General features: G+C 45.8%; 1 protein-coding gene and 1 non-coding gene across 2 annotated transcripts in view; both read right to left on the reverse strand.

The window, feature by feature from the left end:
- LOC127046670 (zinc finger protein 436-like) overlaps positions 1–25,591 on the reverse strand; it is a 545,929-nt gene that overhangs the window by 356,462 nt on the left and 163,876 nt on the right. The window lies entirely within an intron of this gene.
- On the reverse strand, positions 15,392–15,465 carry TRNAT-UGU (transfer RNA threonine (anticodon UGU)). The gene has a single exon. It is a non-coding gene; the product is annotated as a tRNA-Thr (tRNA).

Below are 25,591 nucleotides of genomic sequence, written 5' to 3' on the forward strand. Positions count from 1 at the left end.
TTCCCAAACTGCTGACTAGACAAAGCCATCAGCTCACAAGGCTGCCTAGGCTCCTCCAAACTTTCCCTACCAGGCACATTGCCACTCTCAACAGATAAGCTGCTGCTTTTTACACTACACTGAGCTACTTCCAGCAAATCACAGTTACCCATTTCAGGGTCACTTTTACAAGCTGTACTAGCCACCAATTCATCACCCATCAAATATCTACCCTCTCCTTCCTCAGTTAGGGCTTTCACCTGACCATTTACTTTAATTTGCTCCTGAGAAACATTTTCCTGACCAATTAGTTCTTTCTGTGCTTGATCTAATTCGAGATTCACTTCTGAGACATTAGACAGACATTCAGAAACTTCATTCACAGACACACTGCTTTCTTGCACAGATAAACAGCTATTACCCACCAGGTTAGAATCCCCCTCTCCATGGCCATAGTAAAACTGGCTAAACACAGAAAACTGCCCAGAGTAATACCACATATCAACATAGTTATAAACTGGATTTTCAAGAGGATACAGTTTCTGCTGTTCTTCCATTGCTTTTTTGACTTGGAGCCGGAGTCTAGAAGTTTCTTGTTGCATCTGTCAAGTTTTCTCCTCAGCAGCCAGCACCTCCAGACGCCTCTTACGAGCTCTTTCTTCTCTCTTACCAGCTTCTTTCTTTCTCTCAGAACCTCTTTCTCCAGCTGGGCCAAGGCTTGTGTCAAGGTTCCTTCCCTACTCTGAACTTTAGGGTACAAATGTGGGGACCTGCATGGACACTTCTAAGCTTAATTATTAGCTTAGATCTGGTAACTCTGCCACCATCCAGAAATTTCAGTGTCTGGAGCACTTCTTGTCCCCCCCAAAACCTTCCCCTTCCTGGGCAGCCTTGAGAGGCTTCACCAATTCCCTGGTGAACACAGATCCAAACCCTTTGGATCTTAAAACAAGGAGAAATTAACCATTCCCCCTCCTTTCCCCCACGAATCCCTGGTGAGTCCAGATCCAATCCCCTTGGATCTTAAAACAAGGAAAAATCAATCAGGTTCTTAAAAAGAAAGCTTTTAATTAAAGAAGAAATGTAAAAATCATCTCTGTAAAATCAGGATGGAAAATACTTTACAGGGTAATCAAATTCGTATAGCCCAGAGGAACTCCCTCTAGCCTTAGGTTCAAAGTTATAGCAAACAGAGGTAAAATCCTCTCAGCAAAAAGAAACATTTACAAGTTGAGAAAAAAATTAAGACTAACACGCCTTGCCTGACTATACTTACAAGTTTGAAACATGAGAGACTGATTCAGAAAGATTTGGAGAGCCTGGATGGACATCTGGTCCCTCTTAGTCCCAAGAGCGAACAACACCCAAAAAAATAAGCACAAACAAAGACTTCCCTCCACCAAGATTTGAAAGTATCTTTTCCCCTTATTGGTCCTCTGGTCAGGTGTCAGCCAGATTCACTGAGCTTCTTAACCCTTTACAGGTAAAAGAAGCATTAACCCTTAACTGTCTGTTTATGACAGCTTGCTTCTCTTTCATTCGAATTTCTGCCAGTTTTTGCTCATGTTCAAACTGCAGGCTGTCTCTCAAGGCTTGCAGTTTCACTGCTTTTGCTGATGCTTTCTGGATCATGGTTACTGATCTTTAACCAATAAAACTCTCAATACTAAATTTCAAATTTGAATAGCGTGGGGTTCTGATCCAAAGCTTAGTTGGCCTGGTTCTGTGGATCCTAGCACGACTACGCCACTGTGACAATGCAGTTCTGCAGGCTAGGCAGAGCTAACACCAACTTGTCTGGGATGTTTCCCGGAAGCACAGCACAACTTTGAAATACAGACAGTATAGAGCCAATACTCATAACTTCAACTGCAAAATGATACATGCATACAGACAGCGTAATCATAACCAGCAATCCATAATCTGGTCTTAGACACCTTATAGGATCCCCTTTACATAAGATTTGGTGCCACTACAGGACCTTGGTTGCAACCATGTTCTATATGGTCCCAGATTATATCAATAACATCACACCCACCAGGTGGAGAGGCAGGCTCTACTCACTTGGCAGGCAGAGCAGGAGAAGGCCCTACAGGACTTCATCAAGGATCAGTCAACAGTGCAGCAGCAGCTCCTGCAAAACCTGGTGAGTCCTGCTGAGGGAGATGGTATCTGGGCCCCAGGCCTCAGTCTCTGTAAGATGGCCCTAGCCGATGACCCCAACACCTTTTTGGGTACCTTTGAGCTGGTGGCCCTGGGCGTGGGATGGGACCGGACAGCCTGGGCCCTATGGCTGGGCCCCTATCTTGCTAGGGAGGCCCAGGCCACATATACGGCCCTAACGGACGCCCAAGCCAGGGATTATGATTCCATGAAGGCATTGATTTTGTACTGCCTTGGGCTTTTGGCCGAGAAATATCAGCAGACGTTTCGGGCAGCCCGATGGGTGGGGAGCGTGCGACCTTGGGCCTTTGCTCAAAAATTAACAGACTGGGCAACGTGGTTGAGACCCGATGCCCACAGAGTGGGACAGATAATGGATCAAGTGATCCTTGAACAGTTTATCTATTGCCTCTCCATTAGCATGCAGGTTTGGGTGCGGTGACATCAGCTGGCCACCGTAGAAGCTGCTGTGCAAAGAAAGGAGGAGTATGCAGAGGTCGACTTCCCACCGAGGGAGCATCTAGCCCTGCGGGACACAGAGGGGGGCAGAAAACCCCGTGAGCATGCTGGGGTGAAGCCAGTAGACAGGCAACGGGAGGAGCCCAAGGGAACCCCTAGCCGCCTGGGGCAGCTTGTATGCCGGTGGTGTGGACAGCTGGGACTGCCCGGTGATGGAGTGTGGGGCAGCTGAATTTTGTGGAAGGGTGGGAAAAGAGGTGCAGGTTGGCCACTATCCCGGTGCGGGTTTGGAAAAGGCCCCAGAGGGGTCTAGTGGACATGGCGTCCGCTCGCTCCCTTATACAGCAGCACTTAGTGAAGCCGCATTGGCTTATCCCTGGGGAACGGATGTTGGTGGAATGCATCCACGGGGACAGAGAATATTGTCCTGTTGTCCAGGTACTCCCTTAAGTGCAATGGTGGTTTACCTGGAAGTGGGTGGGGGTAATAGAAGGGTTGGCTTACTCTGTGGTCCTGGGGCTGGACTGGCACCCTCCCAAAGGAAGGAGAGACCATGGGGAAGGGACCATCAAAGAAAGAGGGAAAGAGAACCCTGGAAAGAGGGGGCAAGACCCTGGTGGAGGTGGATCCAGAGCAAAGGAAGGCCCCACAGCCTCCAGGGGAGAAAAACAAGCAGCCTAGACAACCAAGCCAAAAGAGGGAGCCTGAGGGAGTAACCAAGGAGCAAAGGGAGCTTCCTGGGCAGGACCACCTGGGGGAGAGAACCCCAGGGAGGGTGGAAGAAACCCAACAGGGGGAGGCCAATGGCAAAGAGACAGAGACCCTGAACCAGAGACAGGGGGCCAACTTGGGGCAGCGGGCTCTGAGCCGTCACTAGAAAAGGAAGGGGAGCCTTTTGAGCGACCGGCCCAGCCGTGTGACTGGTGTGAGGACCTCTGGGTGAGCTTGGACCTGTGGGGTGCCCCACCCCCTACCCAATGCACTTTTTGTGGGCGAGGTATGCCAAAGCCTAGGGATCCCTCAGCTGGGCAGGGGGCTCAGCACCACAATAAAATCCCCGGCCGAGGAAAGCGGGCCAAGGAAGACAAGGCCTGGCACCAGCTTAAGGGGGAAGGTGTGTAGCAGGGTGCTGGTGCAAAGGCACCTAAGTAGCCCTTGCTCAGCCAGCCCCAATCAGGGGAAATAGACTGAGGCTGGGGAGAAGTCTTGTACCTGGTCTTTAGAACTGGTTGCACTTGTGGGCCTGTGGGTTGAAGGGCTATAAAGTCTGGCTGACAGCCAGAAGAAGGGGGAGATGGCCTGGGGAAGGTCAGTCTCTGGGCTAAGGGCAGACTCTGGGCAGAAGAGGAGATTGTAAGGCCTGCAAGCTGTATATAGTATATCAGTGGTGGTGGGAGAAATGTGTAAATAAAGCCACGGATGCTGCAGAAGGAGAAGCCTCTCTGTGCTTTATTAAGGCAGCAGAAGGCCCCAGGAAGAGGGTCGGGCAGAGGACCCTGTTACACCACCCTTATGCCCCTTATGTCACAAGAGCACATCCATGCTAGCATTTCTTGGGTCGCCACAGAGACCAGTGCACTGTGGGTAGCTATCCCACTGTGCAACTGGCTGCAGGGTGCTTTGGGAAGGGTTTGCAATGCCTCATGGGCCTGTACAGCATCACATGATGCAGGTTTCTCTATCCCATTGTTCCATGGCCATCCTACTAGATTGCCAGCTGCTTTTCAACCCTCTGTGTGGGGAGAGACAGTGTGTGTGATGGTAGAGAGTATCTGTGTTAAGGAAGAGTGAGTGGGTTGAGGTAGGTAGGAGCAGATCATTATTATCCCTACTTGAAAGAGGGAGAAGCTAAGGCTGAGAAAGGAGAATTGAGTTGTCGTAGGTCACACAGCCAGTCAGTGGCAGAGTTGGGAAGAGGACCCAAGAGCCTTGATTTTCAAGCTAACCATCGGATGTTGAATTTCAGACATTGAATGACCTGAATAAAGTGCTCTCAGATGAGCTCCAGACCAACAACAGTGCACAGTAATTATTCAGCAAGTTTTTTAGGACAACTGCAATGTTAGAGAGAATCATGAACTGCTCTGAGAAAATTAATGCAGCGAAGCAGAAAAATTAATCAAACATAGAACTGGTTATGACTTATTTACCTGATATTAAAAGAGAACAACAAGGACCTGAGTTTCCTCCCTGTCAATAACCCCCTGCTCAGCCTATCAGGGTAGAGATTGAGGACAGGCGGCTGAGGGTTCTTACCAGAGAGCCCAAAGGATGGCCCAGGTCACTGGTGGGGATCACTGCCCGAGCACTATATCAGTCCCGCATTTTTGGGTGGACCTCCCACAGTGGGAGATGCAGAGCGCGCGCGCACACACACACACACACACACACTCCTACCTACCTACCTCCTGGTGTTAGGAGGGGAACAGGAGAAAGGACAAAAGAAGCAAGAGACAAAGAGAAAGGAGGGAGGGATGGATGGATGGAGGAAAAGGTGAAACAAAAAGGACAAACTCTAATGTCCCCAGTGATTCTAAGGGACAAAATCCCAGGTGCGCAATAAAATTCTGCCTCCTTAAGCTCTTGTTTTCCATGCCTAGAATTCAACTCTCACCAGATGGATCAGATTGAACAATTTTCAAACCTCTAGGAGGCTCTTACCTTCTAAACAGGGACATCTGTTTTCTAGTAAAATCACTAAAAGGGAAGGAGAAAACTTGAAAGGGGTTCCTCCTGGCGCTCACGTACATGAACCCGAATATGCTCTCAGTCCTCAAAGAGAGACCTGGAGAAGGAGACTTGCTGAAGCAAAACCACAGGGGTCTCTGAGGTTTCCCTGGCTCCTTGCCCCTGTCCTGCCTGGGTGATGTCAGCATCTCTCTGTGAGGTCACCACCTCCCCACCACCTTTGACCAATAGTCTGAGGTCCTGCAAAAGGTCTTTGTGATGTCACTGCCACACCCCTCCCTTGCTATGCTAATGTCCTGCCCCTAGCCAGGCACTTTGGAGGTTTGAGCTACTCCCTGTGGATCACCCCACTAAAGGAGCATTTGTTCAAGGAATCAAGCCGGTTAGACAGTAAAACATCAAACACTGCTCCCAATGCTACACTCAGTTTTTCAGAAATTAGTCAACTTTATGACCAGAGGAGACCATTAGATCATCTAATCTGACCCCCTGCGTATCACAGGCCTCCCGTATGACACAATAGCTATTTTTGGGGCAAACACATTCCAGAAAGGCTTCTAGTCTTCTTTAAATGACATCAGGAGATGGCAAATCCACTACTTTCCTTGGTAGCTTGTTCCTGTGGTGAATCATCCTCGCTGTTGAATATTTGTGCCTTATTTGTAATATGAATTTGTGAACAGGAAGAGAGAACAAACTAATATTCCCTCTATTTAAGGGACACCATCATACGACCTAACTACACCAGCCACACCATCAGAGGCTTGTTCACCTGCACATCCACCAATGTGATATATGTGATCACGTGCCAGCAATGTTCCTCTGCCATGTACATTGGACAAACCAGACAGTCTCTACGCAAAAGAATAAATGGACACAAATCAGACATGGAGAATTGTAACATTCAAAAACCGGTAGGAGAGCACTTCACTCTCTCTGTACACTCAATAACAGACTTAAAAGTGGCCATTCTTCAGCAAAACACTCTTCAACAATTGGATTTGTTTAGTTTGGAAAAGAGAAGACTGAGAGGGGACATGATAGTATTCAGGTATCTAAAAGGGTGTCATCAGGAGGAGGGAGAAAACTTGTTCACCTTAGCCTCCAATGATAGAACAAGAAGCAATGGGCTTAAACTGCAGCAAGGGAGATTTAGGTTGGACATTAGGAAAAAGTTCCTAACTGTCAGGGTAGTTAAACACTGGAATAGATCGCCTAGGGAAGTTGTGGAATCTCCATCTCTGGAGATATTTAAGAGTAGGTTAGATAAATGTCTATTAGGGATGGTCTAGACAGTATTTGGTCCTGCCATGAGGGCAGGGGACTGGACTCGATGACCTTTCGAGGTCCCTTCCAGTCCTAGAGTCTATAAGTCTATGAGTCAAAACCAGACTCCAACAAGAAACTGTTAGTCTCTAAGGTGCCACAAGGACTCCTCGTTTTTTTAAGGAAATAATGTTATTTCAAAAGAGAAAAGTTGAAAGACTAGCTTAGACATTTCTTATTGTTATTGTCAGATTCCTCACACCCAGACCCTGCCTAGCCAGGAATGGAGGGGAAATGTGATCATCAGTCAATAGATTTATCTGACATGAAAAAGGGACCTGAGGCTGTTTGTAGTTAGCTCAAAAAAAAAAAAAAAAAAAAAAAAAAAAAAAAGGCAAGGGGAAAACTGCTGGCTGGGAGCTAAATACACAGGACAAAGGGTTTGGATTCTTCTATGCTCAGATTTGTTATGTAGCTGGCAGTTTCCCAAATGATGGTCTGTTCCTTCCCTCAAAATGCGGGCTAAGCCTCTTCTTTTGAATTTAAAGCTCTATGAAAGGAAAAAAATAACAAGGAAGAAAGCATAGAAGCTATGGATGTAGTTGAGAAAGGACTTGGAGTGATAAAAGGCCAAAGGAGGGAAAGCAGCACTGTTTCGGTGTGGTTTTGAACCATAGACTTTTTGCATGTTAGTCAAATGTGATAATCAGTAAACTACAGAAACCAGCTACTGTCAATTTTGGGGCCCTCTTCTAAGGCTTTCTCAGTAGCCGCTACACCAGCTGATTTTCCTTTGAAGAACAGGGAAACAAAAGGCCTCAAGAACTTATGCTTTTTCGATGAGTCAAGAAAAGGGAGTAGCATTGTCCTTCTCCGGTAGCCCCTGTTCAATTCCAGGTCAGAAAGCAAAACTCTTCTGCAAAAATATCCAAAAAAGATTCTGTTTCACTTTACTTCATAAGTACAGTTGTGTGGCAATTAAATGATGACCCTAAAGTCTCATAAAAGCAAAGAAGGCTAAACAAAAAGTGTGGGAAATACAAATGTATTTGAGAAAATGGCTTGGAATGAAGGAAGACAAAAATTGATTGGTCGAGAGAAAAGGCACTAGTTCCCCCTGGGTTGGAACTTTTCTTGCAACTACTGTCATAAAAAAGCTAAGGCAATGGTGCTCTAAAAGAGATTGAAGTGAGGCCATTTTCTCCACATAAAGGAAAATGGTCATGTCAGGAGTGGGATTTGAAACCACATCTCTATGCAGAGACCAAAACACCCAAGAGATAGGAAAAAAAGTCTTAAAACTAACCCTTTAGACCAGTCCACCTCCTAATGCTACAAAGAACATGACTTATCAACCCTAGTTTTCATTAATAGTTGATGAACTCTTTAGGGAGGTTGAGATGGCACATCTCTTTCAACTCCTAGAGACCTTCTACAGCACACGTGATTTTTAGACAGCACACGTGATTTTTAGACAGCACACGTGATTTTTTTCATCTGGACCTAAAGTTACATGTTTCCTGGAGCTCCATGAGTTCTGCGGTGTTGGAATCTCCCTGCTCACGTTTTAAGTGAACAAAAGATGGGTGCTGGCATTCTGAGAAAGTAAAGGTGATCCTCAAAATCCTGCTCTGTGGGCCAGACAGTTAAGCAACCAGCACCCACAACCTCTACCATAACAGCATACTGTCTGGCAAGAACTCACTTATCAATAGCTGGGGTGTGAAATCCTCATTTCTTTGTTGTTCTATCACTGCAGTCCCCACTTTCCTATTGCTTGTCTGTATAAGCTCTGTCTCGTTCTGTAATTGTTTCTGTCTGCTGTATAATTAATTGGTTGGATGTAAACCAATTAAGGTGGTGAGATATAATTGGTTAGATTCATAGATTCATAGATTCTAGGGTCAGAAGGGACCAATGTGATCATCTAGTCCAACCCCCTGCACAAAGCAGGCCACAGAACCCTACCCATCCACTTCTATAACAAACCCCTAACCTATGCCTGAGTTATTGAAGTCTTCAAATTGTGGTCTGAAGATCTCAAGCTGCAGAGAATCCACCAGCAAGTGACCCATGCCCCACACTGCAGGGGAAGGCGAAAAACCTCCAGGGCCTCTGCCAATCTGCACTGGAGGAAAATTCCCTCCTGACCCCATATATGGCGATCAGCTAAACCCTGAGCATGTGGGCAAGACTCACCAGCCAGCACTCAGGAAAGAATTCTCTGCAGTAACTCAGATCCCATCCCATTCAACATCCCATCACCAATCACTGGGAATACTTATCTGGCGATAATCAAAGATCAATTGCCAAAATTAGGCTCTCCCATCATACCATCCCTTCCATAAACTTATCAAGCTTAATCTTAAAGCCAGATATGTCTTTTGCCCCCACTACTCCCCTTGGAAGGCTGTTCCAGAACTTCACTCCTCTAATGGTTAGAAACCTTTGTCTAATTTCAAGTCTAAACTTCCTAGTGTCCAGTTTATACCTATTCGTTCTTGTGTCTACATTGGTACTAAGCTTAAATAATTCCTCTCCCTCCCTAATATTAATCCCTCTGATATATTTATAAAGAGCAAGCATATCCCCCCTCAGCCTTCTTTTGGCTAGACTAAACAAGCCAAGCTCTTTGAGTCTCCTTTCATATGACAGGTTTTCCATTCCTCGGATCATCCTAATAGCCCATTTCTGAACCTGTTCCAGTTTGAATTCATCCTTCTTAAACATGGGAGACCAGAACTGCACACAGTATTCCAGGTGGGGTCTCACCAGCGCCTTATATAAAGGTACTAACACCTCCTTATCTTTGCTGCAAATACCTCGCCTAATGCATCCTAAAATCGCATTAGCTTTTTTAATGCCCATATCACATTGATGGCTCATAGTCATCCTGTGATCTACCAATACCCCAAGGTCCTTCTCCTCCTCTGTTGCTTCCAACTGATGCGTCCCCAATCTATATCTAAAGTTCTTATTATTAATCCCCAAGTGCATGACCTTGCACTTTTCACTATTAAATTTCATCCTATTACTATTACTCCAGTTTACAAGGTCGTCCAGATCTTCCTATATGATATCCCGGTCCTTCTCCGTGTTAGCAATACCCCCCAGCTTCGTGTCATCTGCGAACTTTATTAGCACATTCCTGCTTTTTGTGCCAAGGTCGGTAATAAAAAGGTTAAATAAGATTGGTCCCAGAACCGATCCTTGAGGAACTCCACTAGTAACCTCCTTCGAGCCTGACAGTTCACCCTTCAGTATGACCCGTTGTAGTCTCCCCTTTAACCAGTTCCTTGTCCACCTTTCAATTCTCAGATTGAATCCCATCTTTTCCAATTTGACTAATAATTCCGCATGTGGAACCGTGTCAAATGCCTTACTGAAATCTAGGTAAATTAGGTCTACCGCATTTCCTTTGTCTAAATAGTCTGTCACCTTCTCAAAGAAGGAGATCAGGTTGGTTTGGCACGATCTACCTTTAGTAAAACCATGTTGTACTTTGTCCCAATTACCACTGACCTCAATGTCCTTAACCACTTTCTCCTTCAAATTTTTTTCCAAGACCTTACATACTACAGATGTCAAACTAACAGGCCTATAGTTACTCGGATCACTCTTTCTCCCTTCTTAAAGATAGGAACTACGTTAGCAATTCTCCAGTCATATGGTACAACCCCTGAGTTTACTGATTCATTAAAAATTCTCGCTAATGGGCTTGCAATTTCATGCGCCAGTTCCTTTAATATTCAAGGATGAAGATTGTCCGGGCCCTCCGATTTTGTCCCATTAAGCTGTTCAAGTATGGCTTCTACCTCAGATGTGGTAATATCCACCTCCATATCCTCATTCCCATTTGTCATCCTTCCATTACCCCTAAGCTCCCCATTAGCCTTATTAAAGACTGAGGCAAAGTACTTATTTAGATATTGGGCCATGCCTAGGTTATCCTTAACCTCCTTTCCATCCTCAGTGTGTAGCAGTCCCACTTCTTCTTTCTTTGTTTTTTTCTTATTTATATGGCTATAGAACCTTTTACTATTGGTTTTAATTCCCTTTGCAAGGTTCAACTCTACTTGGCTTTTAGCCTTTCTCACTTTATCCCTACATGTTCTGACCTCACTAAGATAGCTTTCCTTGCTAATCCCACCCTTCTTCCACTCCTTGTAGGCTTTCTGCTTTTTCTTAATCACCTCTCTGAGATGCTTGCTCATCCAGCTTGGTCTACAACTCCTGCCTATGTTTTTTGTCCCCTTTCTTGGGATGCAGGCTTCCGATAGTTTCTGCAGCTGAGTCTTAAAGTAATTCCAGGCCTCTTCCGCATTTAGATCCACAAGTTCTTCAGTCCAATCCACTTCCCTAACTAATTTCCTTAATTCTTTAAAGTTAGCCCTTTTGAAATAAAAAACCCTAGTCCCAGATCTATTTTTGTTTATCCTTCCATCTAGTTTGAACTGAATTAGCTCATGATCACTCGAACCAAGGTTGTCCCCTACAACCATTTCTTCTATGAGGTCCTCACTGCTCACCAAAACCAAATCTAAAATGGCATCCCCTCTTGTCGGTTCTTCAACTACTTGGTGAAGGAATCCATCAGCTATCACATCCAGAAAAATCTGAGCCCTACTATTCTTGCTAGCACTTGTACTCCAGTCTATATCTGGGAAGTTAAAGTCTCCCATGATCACACATTTCCCATTAGTGTTTACTTCCTTAAAAACATTAAAGAGGTATCTATCCACATCCAAATCAGATCCCGGTGGTCTGTAGCACACCCCAAGCACTATCTCAGGGGAGGCTCTAGTAGCTTTCTTTCCCAGTATGATTTTTGCCCAGACAGACTCTGTCTTGTCCATTCCATCACTTCTTATTTCTTTACAGTTAACCTCCTCATTGATGTACAATGCTACTCCACCACCTTTGCCTTTATTTCTATCTTTCCTAAACAGCACATAGCCTTCAATACCTGTACTCCAGTCATGACTACTATTCCACCACGTTTCTGTTCTCCCTATAATACCCGGTTTCACTTCCTGCACCAGTAGCTCTAGTTCCTCCATTTTGTTCCCTAGGCTCCTCGCATTAGTGTACAGTGTTAGATAATCATGTTACAATATGTTAGGATTGGTAGTTACATTTCAGTAAAATTATTGGTTGAGGCATAGCTAAGCAGAACTCAAGTTTTACTATTTAGTCTGCAGTCAATCAGGAAGCAAGGGTGGGGAATGGGAATGGGGGCAGGGGAATTGGAATTATGTTTTGCTAAGAGGGGAATAGGAACAGAGAATGGGAACAGGGACACAGGCAAGCCTCTGTGGTGTCAGAGCTGGGAAGGGGGATACCGAGGAAGGAAATTGGAATCATTGCTTGCTGGAAGTTTACCCCAATAAACATCGAATTGTTTGCACCTTTGAACTTCGTGTATTGCTGCTCTCTGGTCAGACGAGAAGGACCAGGGAATGGGAGGGTGATGGGATAAATTCTCTAACAAGTATGTCTTTCAAGGTGTGAAAACTGCGGAACCAGTATAATTAATCTTACCTAAGTGTGGTTAGGTAGTGCAAAATGAAAGGAAAGATTGTTCTGTCAATGCAACTATTACAGGGATGGAAAACCCTTCTACTCACAGTAGCAACTGTCTACTCCACAGTGCTGGAGTAGTGTGACAGCAGCATTTTAAGTGTAGCCAGCCTCAGAGTGAGACCAGATCTGGCTCCAGTTTAGCTGTGTGGCGGCTCAGGCACTAAGACCACAGCACTGACAATACACTAATGTTTCCATAGTTGGCAGGATTTGAACCTGCATGGAGAGACCCCAAGGGATTTCTAGTCAATTGCCTTAACCACTCAGCCACAACTATTTGATGTACAGTAGCTTCACTACACAATGATTCTGTTCTCACAGAATCGTCACTTCCAATTGCTCAGACAGCTCCCCCAGCAGACTCATGGCTGTGCATTAGTGTAAATGTGTCCATGGCTGAACAGCAAGAGTTCCTGCCCATTTCCCTTCCAGCTGGAGCATGATTAGAGTGTGTTTGTGGTTAATGACATTGCTATAGATTGTTTTTCTTTCCCCACACTGACAATTCAGACAGTATCTTTCCTATTCGAATCTCCTCTATATCATTCCAATAGCCGGGGTCAGGATTTCTCTGGGGCACTGAAATTTTTCAGGGGGTTGATGCACGAACTCAGCCTTGCATTCCATCTCTGATGTTTCATGGATTAACAGCAGCAGAATAAAGCAAGAGGCGAGCCAATATCTCATTGTCAGAGGTGAAGGTGGGCACGTCCCCTCTGCCTGACTTTTGCCATTGCAGGAGAGAAGGTTTCAATGGAATTGAATGTCCTGGTTCAGGCAAGAAACACAGGGATGTTTTGCTGTTCATGGATCTGTGCAAAGGAAATTGTGTCTCTGTGTGAAATTGAGGAGGGAAATGAAACATACTCATTGCCTTAACTAGGGATAGTCAATTATTTTATCAAGATCCAGATTTCTTGGTCAAGGTATAGTCAATGTCTAGACTCCAGAGAAAATAATACACTGATGATAATAAGAAGAATATAGAAAGATTTTACAGTCACTATGGGCATAACTGTGATGAATGTTTTGTGTTTCACTCTTAGTATCTGGCAACACCTTCTTTCTCTTTAGTCTTGTAGTTTACCAAGGGTAAAACTGAACATCTCTTTAGATAGGAGGCAGTGTTTGTGTTCACACCTGTTAGCCACACAGGGGTTTAATGTAGCTGCTTTCAATCCTCCAGCTCTGCCGGGATAAGTACCATTTCAGACAGTCACTGAACTGAAGAAGAGAGATCATTTTTTGACAGGTTATGACTCCTCTTAAAGGTGTTTGTCTGGCTGGCAGCCCTGGTTCCCAAGTCTCTCCTGAGGGAAGGAAGATTCTGTGCAAAAAGCCAAAACTTTTAACAAAGAGGAGGGAAAGGCGATGGCCACATGATGTGACCAGTGTGTACCACAACATGTTTTTTTTATGTGGGATGACTCTGAACATTGACTGATCTCTACTCCCTTGTGTTTGAAGAGATGTTTAGTTGTGCACTTGGGAACCTATAAGGTAGAAGCAATTTTATGGATGGTGACACTACGATTGAAGGGTTATTTAATGTTGTAAAAATTGTTAAAAACACTTAGCTTAAACTGGAACTTCCTGTTATTAGAGGCTGGTTTCCCCATGTCAGTTCCATAGGCTCTGCTAGAAATGCCCTGGGTTCTCTCCTGCCTCGGTGGGAACTAGAGGGAATCGTCCCCTGCTGCCCTTGGCTCCAGGCTGATTTTTCTGAGGAGGGGACGTGGAATTGATTTGTTTACTGTTGAGAAGGGAGCCAGGCCAGTTCTCAGGGAACGAGAACTCCCAGCATCTTCCCAGTACAACCCAGGCTGCTGCCCTGTCCCAGTCTCTGTTCCCCTGGGACCCTGCATGTTTGACTCTAGAGCAGGCAGGGAGCAGCAGCTGAGGCAGAGGACAGCCTGGGCTGGGCAGATGCTAGGAGCAGAGCATCAGAGGCTTCTACTGGTTCTCTCCTCAGCAGCAAACAATCAGTCCCCACCTGCACCCTGAGACAGCAGCCTGGAGCCAAGGACAGTGCCGAGTGGGGGTTTCTCTTTTTCCTCTTCCTGGGGTGAGCAGGGACTTTTGGGTGTTTCTAGCAGAGCAGTTGGAACTGAACTGGGGAATGTAAAACAATTCAAAAGTAAACAGGCAGGAATTATTGGAACTCTTTCCTCCCGGTCATAGAAAGAAATGGCTTTTTGGCTTTTCATGATACGAGAGTCACGTTCATTCACTGTTCAGAACCAATGTGCACAGAAGCCTATTGTGTTTCATTTCTTAGGTTCTTCTGCCATCGTGTAGCCATTTCCTTCTCCTCCTTTCTGTCCAAAGCACAGAGCTCAGTTCCTCCAGTGAGAGAAGGACATCTTTCTTCTTTCCTTCCTCAACAGCCCCCTTCCTTGGAGAGCCCTTTGCTGGGATCTGGGTGGGGAACAGCTGTTTCTGAGGATCAATTTCAGTCCATATCATTAATTTCAGTCCATATCTGGTGTTGATCTATAGATTTTACAGCCAGACTAGATCACTAGGTACCTCTGCTCTGACCTGATTTAGAACAGAGTCCAGAGAATTTTACCCAGTGACTCCTACATCCACCCCAAGATCTTCTGGCTGAAGGAGGAGGGTTCATTCAGAAAGTTATCGTGTTTGGATGTAAAGGTGTGAAATGATGGGGAAATTGGCCCCTCGTTCAAGTTTAAATTTTTTAACTTCTACATCTAGACCAGGATGGCCAACCTGAGCCTGAGAAGGAGCCAGAATTTCCCAATGTAACTGCCAAAAGTGCACCTTTGTATGCAACTGCTGAGTCAATTGTGAACATTCCTACCATTATCATTATCCCCTTGAAATAATGATGGTGATGGACACTTGGCTCTATATCCCAGTGTGCCCTGGACATCTACAGGCTACATTAGCCAATCCAACCATTCGGCACTTGCAGATGGGCACCTCTGTTTTGTGCCTGATCCTTGTATAGCTATGAAAGGATGATAGATGGCGATATTTCCCCATCTTCTTAACCAGCACTAATACCAGGCCAGGCTAGAGCTGGGAAGGAGGGGGTCATCTGCTGGGGCTTAGAACACTCATCTACCAGCTCCTACCTCCCAAACTTTAAGTAACTCTGTTATCAGTGCCTGTGAGTGTAATTTAAACCATAAAAACAGCCACACTGGGCTAGACCAAAGGTCCACCTAGCTCTGAATATTGTCCTCTGACACTAGCCAATACCAGGTGCCCCAACAACCACTCCCCAAGGCACCACTAGGAGTTGAACCCAGGATCTCCTGTTTACAAAACAGATGCTTTAACCAACTTAGCCATGGTGCTTGCCTGTGGTTAAAGTACCATCTCTGTCCACACCTGACTCCCTGCCATCCCTATCGGGGCCTGACAAGCTTTGCTTGTGTTTGGATTCTGCAAAGCAGAGGAACAGGTGAGGTTTTCCTTGCAAGCTGTGTGTATAAGAGAATCTTTGGCCACGTCTGCACTACAAAGTTATTTCAGCAGAATTATATTGCTCAGGAGTGTGAAAAATGCACAACGCTCCCTCAGTCAGTAGTTTGTGGCTGGTGCACACACTGCAAAGCCACGTCTGGCAACAAAACTGCCCTGTTTTGGTGACAAAATAAAATAACCACTGCAAGAGGCCTAGAGCTTCTTGCAGTGACAGAGTGTCAGTGTGGATGCTGCCGTTCATTATATCACCATAACTGGCCTCCACCAGTATCCCACAATGCCCTCTGTGAACTCACCTGCTCGGCATTCCTGCTAGAGAGGCTGGGCCCCTCCCCTTTCATCGCTCTGGGAAGTTCTGACAGCTGAGCCTGCTGCTCTGGTCCGGCAGCCAGGAGCACATCTCTGCCATAGAATGCTGCTCCCTCCCGCACTGTGAACACAGAGCAGGGTGGCAGGAACTTCCTTTCATTGGGGGGGCCACGGAGTCCAAACTGTGATGCCCCCATGACACCCCTTCCCTCGAGGGGGCTCTTACCTTCTAAACAGGGATGTCTGTTTTCTAGTAAAATCACTAAAAGGGAAGGAGAAAACTCGAAAGAGGTTCCTCCTGGCGCTCACGTACATGAACCCAAATACGCTCTCAGTCCTCAAAGAGAGACCTGGAGAAGGAGACTTGCTGAAGCAAAGCCACAGGGGTCTCTGAGGTTTCTCTGGCCCCTTGCCCCTGTCCTGCCTGGCTGATGTTAGCATCTCTCTGTGAGGTCACCACCTCCCCACCACCTTTGACCAATAGTCTGAGGTCCTGCAAAAGGTCTTGTGATGTCACTGCCACACCCCTCCCTTGCTTTGCTAATATCCTGCCCTTGCCCAGGCTCTTTGGAGGTTTGAACTACTCCCTGTGGATCACCCCACTCAAGGAGCATTTGTTCTAGGAAGCAAGCCGGCTAGACAGTAAAACATCAGACGCTGCTCCCAATGCTATACTCAGTTTTTCAGAAATTAATCGACTTTACGGTCAGAAGAGACCATTAGAGCATTTAATCTGCATATCCACAGGCCTCCTGTATGACACAATAGCTACTTTTGGGGAAAACACATTCCAGAAAGGCATCCAGTCTTCATTAAATGACATCAGGAGATGGCGAATCGACCAATTTCCTTAGTAGCTTGTTCCTGTGGTGAATCATCCTCGCTGTTGACTATTTGTGTCTTATTTGTAATCTGAATTTGTCTCTTTTCACCTTCAAGCCATTGGGTCTTGTTATGCCTTTCTCTGCTCGATTAAGAGCCCTTTAAAGCCCAATCTTTTCTCTCCATTAAGGCACTTCAATACTTCAGTGAAGTCATCTTTCAATCTTCTTTTGATAAACTGAACAGGTTGAGCTCTTTCAATAGCTCACTAGAAGGCATTTTTCTCCAGCCCTCAGAACATTTGGCAGCTCTTTGCTGCCCCAGCTCCATTTTCATAGAATCATAGAATATCAGAGTTGGAAGGGACCTCAGGAGGTCATCTAGTCCAACCCCCTGCTCAAAGCAGGACCAATTTCCAACTAAATCATCCCAGCCAGGGATTTGTCAATCCTGACCTTAAAAACCTCTGAGGAAGGAGATTCCACCACCTCCCTAGGAGATTCCACCACCTCCCTAGCACCCATTCCAGTGCTTCATCACTCTCCGAGTGAAAAAGTTTTTCCTGATATCCAACCTAAACCTCCCCCACTGCAACTTGAGACCATTACTCCTTGTTCTCTCATCTGTTACCACTGAGAAGAGACTAGATCCATCCTTTTTGGAACCCCCCTTCAGGTAGTTGAAAGCAGCAATCAAATCTCCCCTCATTCTTCTCTTCTGCAGACTAAACAATCCAAGTTCCCTCATCCTCTTCTCATAAGTTATGTGCTCCAGCCCCCTAATCATTTTTGTTGTCCTTCGCTGGACTCTTTCCAATTTTTCCATATCCTTCTTGTAGTGTGGGGCCCAAAACTGGACACAGTACTCCAGATGAGGCCTCACCAATGTCGAATAGAGGGGAATGATCACATCCTCGATCTGCAGGCAATGCCCCTATTTATACAGCCCAAATGCCGTTAGCCTTCTTGGCAACAAGGGCACACTGTTGATTCATATCCAGCTTCTCATCCACTGCAACCCCTAGGTCCTTTTCTGCAGAACTGCTTCCTAGCCATTTGGTCCTTAGTCTGTAACAGTGAATGGGATTCTTCCATCCTAAGTGCAGGACTCTTCACTTGTCCTTGTTGAACCTCATTAGGTTTCTTTTGGCCCAGTCCTCTAATTTGTCTAGGTCCCTCTTTATCCTATCCCTACCCTCCAGAGTATCTACCACTCCTCCAAGCTTAGTTTCATCTGCAAACTTGTTGAGAGTGCAGTGCACGCCATCTTCCAGATAATTAATGAAGATATTGAACAAAACCAGCCCCAGGACCAACCCTTGGGGTACTCCGCATGAAACCGGCTGCCAACTAGACATGGAGCTGTTGATCACTACCTGCTGAGCCCGACGATCTAGCCAGCTTTCTATCCATCTTATAGTCCAATCATCCAGCCCATACTTCTTTAACTTGCTGGCGAGAATACTATGGGAGACCATATAAAAAACTTTGCTAGAGTCAAGGAATAACACATCCACTGCTTTCCCTTCATCCACATACCCAGTTATCTCCTCATAGAAGACAATTAAGTTAGTCAGGCATGACTTGCCCTTGGTGAATCTGTGCTGACTGTTCCTGATCACTTTCCTCTCCTCTAAGTGCTTCAGAATTGATTCCTTGAGGACCTGCTCCATGATTTTTCCAGGAACTGAGGTGAGGCTGACTGGCCTGTAGTTCCCTGGATCCTGCTTCTTCACTTTTTTAAAGATGGGTACTATATTAGCCTTTCTCCAGTCATCCGGGACCTCCCTCATTTGCCATGAGTTTTCAAAGATATTGGCCAATGGCTCTGCAATCACATTCGCTAACTCCTTTAGCACCCTTGGGTGCAGCGCATCCGGCCCCATGGACTTGTGCTCGTCCAGTTTTTCTGAATAGTCTCGAACCACTTCTTTCTCCACAGAGGGCTGGTCACCTTCTCCCCATGCTGTGCTGCCCAGTGCTGCAGTCTGGGAGCTGACCTTGTTTGTGAAGACAGAGACAAAAAAATCATTGAATATATTAGCTTTTTCCACATCCTCTGTCACTAGGTTGCCTCTCTCATTCAGCAAGGGGCCCACACTTTCCTTGACTTTCTTCTTGTTGCTAACATACCTGAAGAAACCCTTCTTGTTACTCTTAACACCTCTTGCTAGCTGCAACTCCAAGTATGATTTGGTCTTCCTGGGTTCACTCCTGCATGCCTGAACAATATTTTTATACTCCTCCCTGGTCATTTGTCCAATCTTCCAGTAACACAAAGGTGCTTGTTTAAAAATTTAACAACTGGATGTGTTATGGGCCAATCAGAGGCTGGAGTTGACATTTCAATAGTGAATGAAAAAAAGGATGCCTAGGTTGGGGTAGGCCATGAAGGAGCTAGGAAGTGAAGTTGCATTAGAGAATGGAGGGGCGCCGAGAGAGGTGACATGGTCAAATTAGCGGGCAGGGGAAGGTTTGCAGCAGCACTATGAATGGATATGAGCAGAACAAAACTGTATTAAAAGTTACATGGTGCATTAAGACGATTACCTTCTGCTTCTTCAAAGCTGCCTCAAGTGATTCAAGCTGAACCTGTCTTTGCTGTCTTTAGTCTTTTTTAAGCTTGTCTAGTTGACTTTCAAGCTCTTGAATCTTCTGAAAGGCCCTTGTGAAAGGCCTTCTTTCCATTCTTCCACAACCCAGCTTATTTTATATCTGCTTTTTTCCTTAATACAAAGTGTAGATCACTGAACCTGAAACACAAGGAGAACATTACTGCAGCTGATTTTTAAAAGGCTTAGGTTTCAAAATTTTGATTTTTATTAGTTGAATGCAATAAAGACTATGGATTTAAAAATTACTCCTCACTTTCATAATAATTAAGACAGGGCTAGAAAAAATTTTACCCTATGAAACTGTTACAGTGTTGGCTCACATTCTGGTCTCTGGAACCATGGTTAGCAATTTCTAGCTGGAGCATAACTTCTAATTTGACATTCTGATTCCTTAGGCTGTGTCTATCTTCACTCAAGTATCAGAGGAGTAGCCATTTTAGTCTGGATCTGTAAAAGCAGCAAAGAATCCTGTAGACTAACACATGTTTTGGAGCGTGAGCTTTCGTGGGTGAATACCCACTTCATCAGATACAAAATCTCCATCAAGCATTCTCAAAACTACAATACCCGCATGAGAAAATAAGGAAACAAATCAACAGAGCCAGACGTGTACCCAGAAGCCTCCTACTGCAAGACAAACCCAAGAAAGAAACCAACAGGACTCCACTGGCCATCATACAGTCCCCAGCTAAAACCCCTCCAACGCATCATCAGGGATCTACAACCCATCCTGGACAACGATCCCATACTTTCACAGGCTTGGGTGGCAGGCCAGTCCTCGCCCACAGACAACCTGCCAACCTGAAACATTTTCTCACCAGTAACTGCACACCGCACCATAGGAACTCTAGCTCAGGAAGCAATCCATGCAAGAAACCTCGATGCCAACTCTGCCCACATATCTACACCAGTGACACCATCACAGGACCTAACCAGATCAGCCACATCATCACTGGTTCATTCACCTGCACGCCCACCAATGTAATATATGCCATCATATGCCAACAATGCCCCTCTGCTATGTACATTGGCCAAACTGGACAGTCGCTACGGAAAAGGATAAACGGACACAAATCAGATATTAGGAATGGCAATATACAAAAACCTGTAGGAGAACACTTCAGCCTCCCTGGTCACACTATAGCAGACCTTAAGGTGGCCATCCTGCAGCAAAAAAACTTCAGGACCAGACTTCAAAGAGAAACTGCTGAGCTTCAGTTCATCTGCAAATTTGACGCCATCAGCTCAGGATTAAACAAAGACTGTGAATGGCTGGCCAACTACAAAACCAGTTTCTCCTCTCTTGGATTTCACACCTCAACTGCTAGAACAGGGCCTCATCCTCCCTGATTGATCTAACCTCATTATCTCTAGCTTGCTTACATATATATACCTGCCCCTGGAAATTTCCACTACATGCATCTGATGAAGTGGGTATTCACCCACGAAAGCTCATGCATCAAAATGTCTGCTGGTCTATAAGGTGCCACAGGATTCTTTGCTGCTTTATCTACACTAGAGATCTTACAGCAGCACAGCTATACCGCTGCAGCGCAGTCCACATTGGCAGTTTTGTTAGCAAAACTTATGTAGGTCAGGGGGATGTTTTCCTTCACACCCCTGACCATCAAAAGTTTTACTGACAAAAGTGCTAGTGTAGACATAGGCAAGTGACTTCCATCTCCTACAGGGATAATTTTTACCCTACTGGTCCCACACTTGAGATGCATTTCAGAAAGATGCCTCCTACTATGTTGTTTTTATGATCACACAAAAACAATTTGTTAAAGATCTTTCCATTGATGTGTTCCTATGCATGCAAAACATCAACACACGTGTTCACGCTGAAAGCCTCGCTTTCTCTGCTGAGAAAAGTTATACCTTCATTTTAGGTGTCTGCTGTGCTTTTCTCTTTACAAATTTTACAGTTTTGGGGAAGCAAAATAGCTGAGTTTGTAAGCACTGTTTCTGCCAGCATGGGGCAAGCACTCAAATGTAAACATGAATTCAACTGCTGCATATATTGACGCAGCTATAGGATGACGTGTTTCTTCAAGCAGAACTGTATTTTGATGTAATGACAAATAAATTAATCAGATTTTTGAGATTATTAAGAGAGAAAAAGTGTATTAGTTATGAAGCACTGCAAACAATTGCCAGGAAATCAGATATAGATTTTTTTTGGTGAGAAGTTATTGTACTACCAAATGAAAATAAGCACTTAGGTCTGGTGTACACTGAAAAAGTTAGGCTGATGAATCTGTCTTCTGTCAACCTAGTTGTGCATGTGTTTACACTTAAATGTCTCTCTCACTGATGTAAGTGCCCCATTACAGCAACACAGTAACACCACCTCCCCAAGTGGCATTGAACCATGGTCAATGTACCCAGGTCAGTGCAGCACAAGTATTGATACTGCATTACCTTTGTCAGCCCTAACAATCCTCCAGCAGCTGTCCCACAGTGCCTGACACTGACTGCTCTAGTCACAACTGCAAACTCCATTGTCCAGGGATCACAGAGACCAGAATGCCCCTTTCCTTGTTAAAGTTCCACAACTTTTTTTCTTGACTGTCTCCCTAGCAATTCTCCATTCCTGTGTGCAACTGTCTAGCTGAACATGCTGTCCACATGCACTCCCGCTTGGAGTAAACTGGAGATAGTGGATCTGCTGGGCCTCTGGGAAGAAGAGGCTGTGCAAGCACAGCTATGGACCAGCCACAGAAACGTGGACACCTCTGAGCAGATTGCATGGGGGATGCAGGAGAAGAGGGGCGACAGGGACTAGCAGCAGTGCCATGACAGGGCCAGCTTTAGGAAGTGTGGGGCTCAATTTGAACAGTTTTGACAGGCCCCCGGCAGGGAGGACTTAAGAAAAAAACCCACATGTAAAAAAACATGTGGGGCTTGTACTGACTGGACAGTGCTCCGAGTCTTTGACGGCACTTCAGCGATGGATCCTTCACTCACTCCAGGTCCTTGGTGGCCCTGAAGGACCTGCCACCAAAGACCCAGTGCGAGCAAGTGAAGGACCCACCGCCAAAGTGCCGCCGAAGACCCAGAGCAAGCAAAGAACCCATCACCGAAGTGCTACCGAAGACCCAGAGCGCCTCCAGGTGAGTAAAAATTAAAAACGCGTCTCTAGCCAGGGAAGGGATTTTCACTGGGCGCAAGGCCTTCTTAGGCACAGGGCCTGATTCTGGGGAATTGGTGGAATAGGCCCTGTTCAAAGGAACACAAGAAAATAGGGAAAACACTGCATGTTAGAACTACACTTGCAGAGTATTTATTCATAGATTCATAGATTCTAGGACTGGAAGGGACCTCCAGAGGTCATCGAGTCCAGTCCCCTGCCCTCATGGCAGGACCAAATATTGTCTAGACCATCCCTAATAGACATTTATCTAATCTACTCTTAAATATCTCCAGAGATGGAGATTCCACAATCTCCCTAGGCAATTTATTCCAATGTTTAACCACGCTGAGAGTTAGGAAGCTTTTCCTAATGTCCAACCTAAATCGCTGTTGCTGCAATTTAAGCCCATCACTTCTTGTTCTATCCTTAGAGGCTAAGGTGAACAAGTTTTCTCTCTATTCCTGATGACACCCTTTTAGATACCTGAAAGGACAGGTATATATAGTAAACAATTCGAGTGTGAGTATACATGTGTTTACATATAAATAGCATGTTTTTAGTCCTAGCAGTAGCTGAAACCAGTCAATGTAGTAATATAACATGGTGTACAAGTGAAATGCATTTATAACACCATACCTAGCTATGAACTCTATTTTGAATTAATAGGATCTCTGTAACCTTCTGGCAAAAAGGATGTACAGCTAAACACACTTCTGTCCAAGGCTGTGGAGGTTAACATTCTTTTTCTGTTTTATTAGTGGTGGCACCTGACTTGCTGGATCCCAAATCTGCCACTCAGAACTCCAGACTACTGCTATCATTTTCTCCAAAACCCACAGTGCTCGGGTCATGAGAGGAATGTGATTTGGCTATTAATGTTATGAAATGGAAGACAGTCTCAACAATTTTTCTGGTGGTTGTTGTATATTTAATAATTGGAACTACTGTCTTCAAAGCCCTGGAGCAGTCACATGAAACTGCCCAAAGAGCCACCATTGTGATTCAGAAACAGATGTTTGTAGCTGAGCGTTCCCGTGTGAATGCGTCCGAGCTTGATGAAGTAATTCAGGTCATTCATGCAAAAAAGTAACTTGTTCCTATGTTTTAGAAAGATGAATTCTTGTACAACAGTGGTTCTGTAATAAATGGGACAGCGCTGTATCAGCATTTGAGCTGCAAATGTAGCAAAGTGGCTAACTTAAGATAGAAAGGTTGGCAATAGCATTTTTAAAGGAGGCTTCAGCTGAAAAGTTATTGCTAATTTTTTTTATGTTCCCTGTGCATTATAGACAACTTTTAAATTAGATGTTCCTGTGCCAATTAAATGACTATTCATTAGCAATCTGTATAATTTAGTAGTTCACAAAGGAATTGGTGTATTGATTGAGCCTTACTTGCTTTGTTAATATTGGGAAAGCAGAGCGTGGTTGACCATTATCTTAAAAAAGGGCCTGGAGAGTGGGGCTGTGGGGTTTCGGGGCTCTGGCCAGGAGAGCGGGACCGCAGGGTTGCAGGGATCCAGCCGGGCTGTTGGGGTTGTGGGGTTACGGGGCTCTGGTTGGGGGAAGCGGGGTTGCGGGGATCCAGCAGAGAGATTGGGGTGGCTGGGCTCCGGCTGGGAGAGCAGGGCTGCGGGGTTGCGGAGCTCTGACTGGGAGAACGGGGTTGTGGGGCTCGAGCCGGGGTAGTGGGACCACAGGGTTGTGGGGCTGCGGCTGGGAGAGGGGGGCTGCGGGCATGCGGGGATCCGACCGGGAGATCGGGGATGCGGGGCTCCAGTTGGGGTAGTGGGGCAACGGGATTTGCCGCGTTCATCCAGGGAAGCACAACCTTGGGGTTGCGGGGACCTGGCCGGGAGAGCGGGGCTACAGGGTTACGGGTTTGTGGGGCTCCAGCTGAGAGAGTGGTGCCGAGGGATGGGGATCTCAGGCCAGGAGAGCTGGACCGCCATGTTGCGGGTCTCTGGCTGGGGTAGCGGGGCTGCGGGACTTGCCATGCTTGGTCTGGGGAGAGGGACCGCGGGGCTGCGGGGCTCCGGCCAGGAGAGCCGGGCTACGGGGTTGTGGGGCTCCGGCTGGGAAAGTGGGACTGTGGGGATGCTGGGCTCTGGCTGGGGTGGCTGGGCCGTGGGACTTGCCGCGCTCGCCGGAGGAGCGGGACCGCGAGGTTGTGGGGCTCTAGCCAGGAGAACGCGGCTTCAGGATTGCGGGGCTCTGACTGGGGTTGCGGGACCAAGGGGTTGCGGGGCTCCAGCCGGTGGGAGTGGGGCCAAAATGCAAAAGCTGACATTAACATTGTTTTGGTCTGTGTGTTACTTGACATCGTGTGTTCAGTGTCACCATAGAAGGGAAGGGCTCTGCATAGACGGAAATTTACTTGGGCATCAGTAGAAAATGTTAAGTAAAATTTGCTTTAAAAATTAAACCTGGTGCTTTGTCATCTTGTGTCATCATTTTTGTTTCTTAGCTTTCAGCTATTTAAGTGAACTCTAAAACTTGCATACTGACTGTTTACTATTTGCCATTGTATCTCTCTAATCTCCTTCATAACCATCACTGATTTTTTCCATTTTAATACTATCCCATAGTATCAGAGACAGTGAGAAAAATAGCAAATAAAGGCACATGACTATCTGTCTATCGCTATAGAGAATGATCAATATACATGCATCTGTCTCACATAGAAAGAAGTGATGTATTCCCTGCCGGGCCTGTCAGAGTGGTTAAGCACTGGAATAAATTTCTTAGGGAGGCTGTGGAATCTCCATCATTGGGGAATTTTAAGAGCAGATTGGACAAACATCTGTCAGGAATGGTCTAGATAATACTTAGTCCTGCCATGAGTGCAGAGAACTGGACTAGAGACCTCTCCAGGTCCCTTTCAGTTCTATGATTCTATCTCTCACCATACATTGTTTCACTCTTCTCTCCCATCCCACCTCGCTTCTCATTGCATGGGCTGCCTCAACCCCATTCCTGAGTTTGTGGCCCCAGGCTTTCCCGTCTCCTCCTCAGAGCAGGTCTAAGATGACCAGACAGCAAATGTGAAAAATCAGGGCAGGGGGTGAGGGGTAATAGGAGCCTATATAAGAAAAAGACCCCAAAATCAGTACTGTT

This window comes from Gopherus flavomarginatus, chromosome 1, assembly GCF_025201925.1.
Source record: "Gopherus flavomarginatus isolate rGopFla2 chromosome 1, rGopFla2.mat.asm, whole genome shotgun sequence".
NCBI lineage: Eukaryota > Metazoa > Chordata > Testudines > Testudinidae > Gopherus > Gopherus flavomarginatus.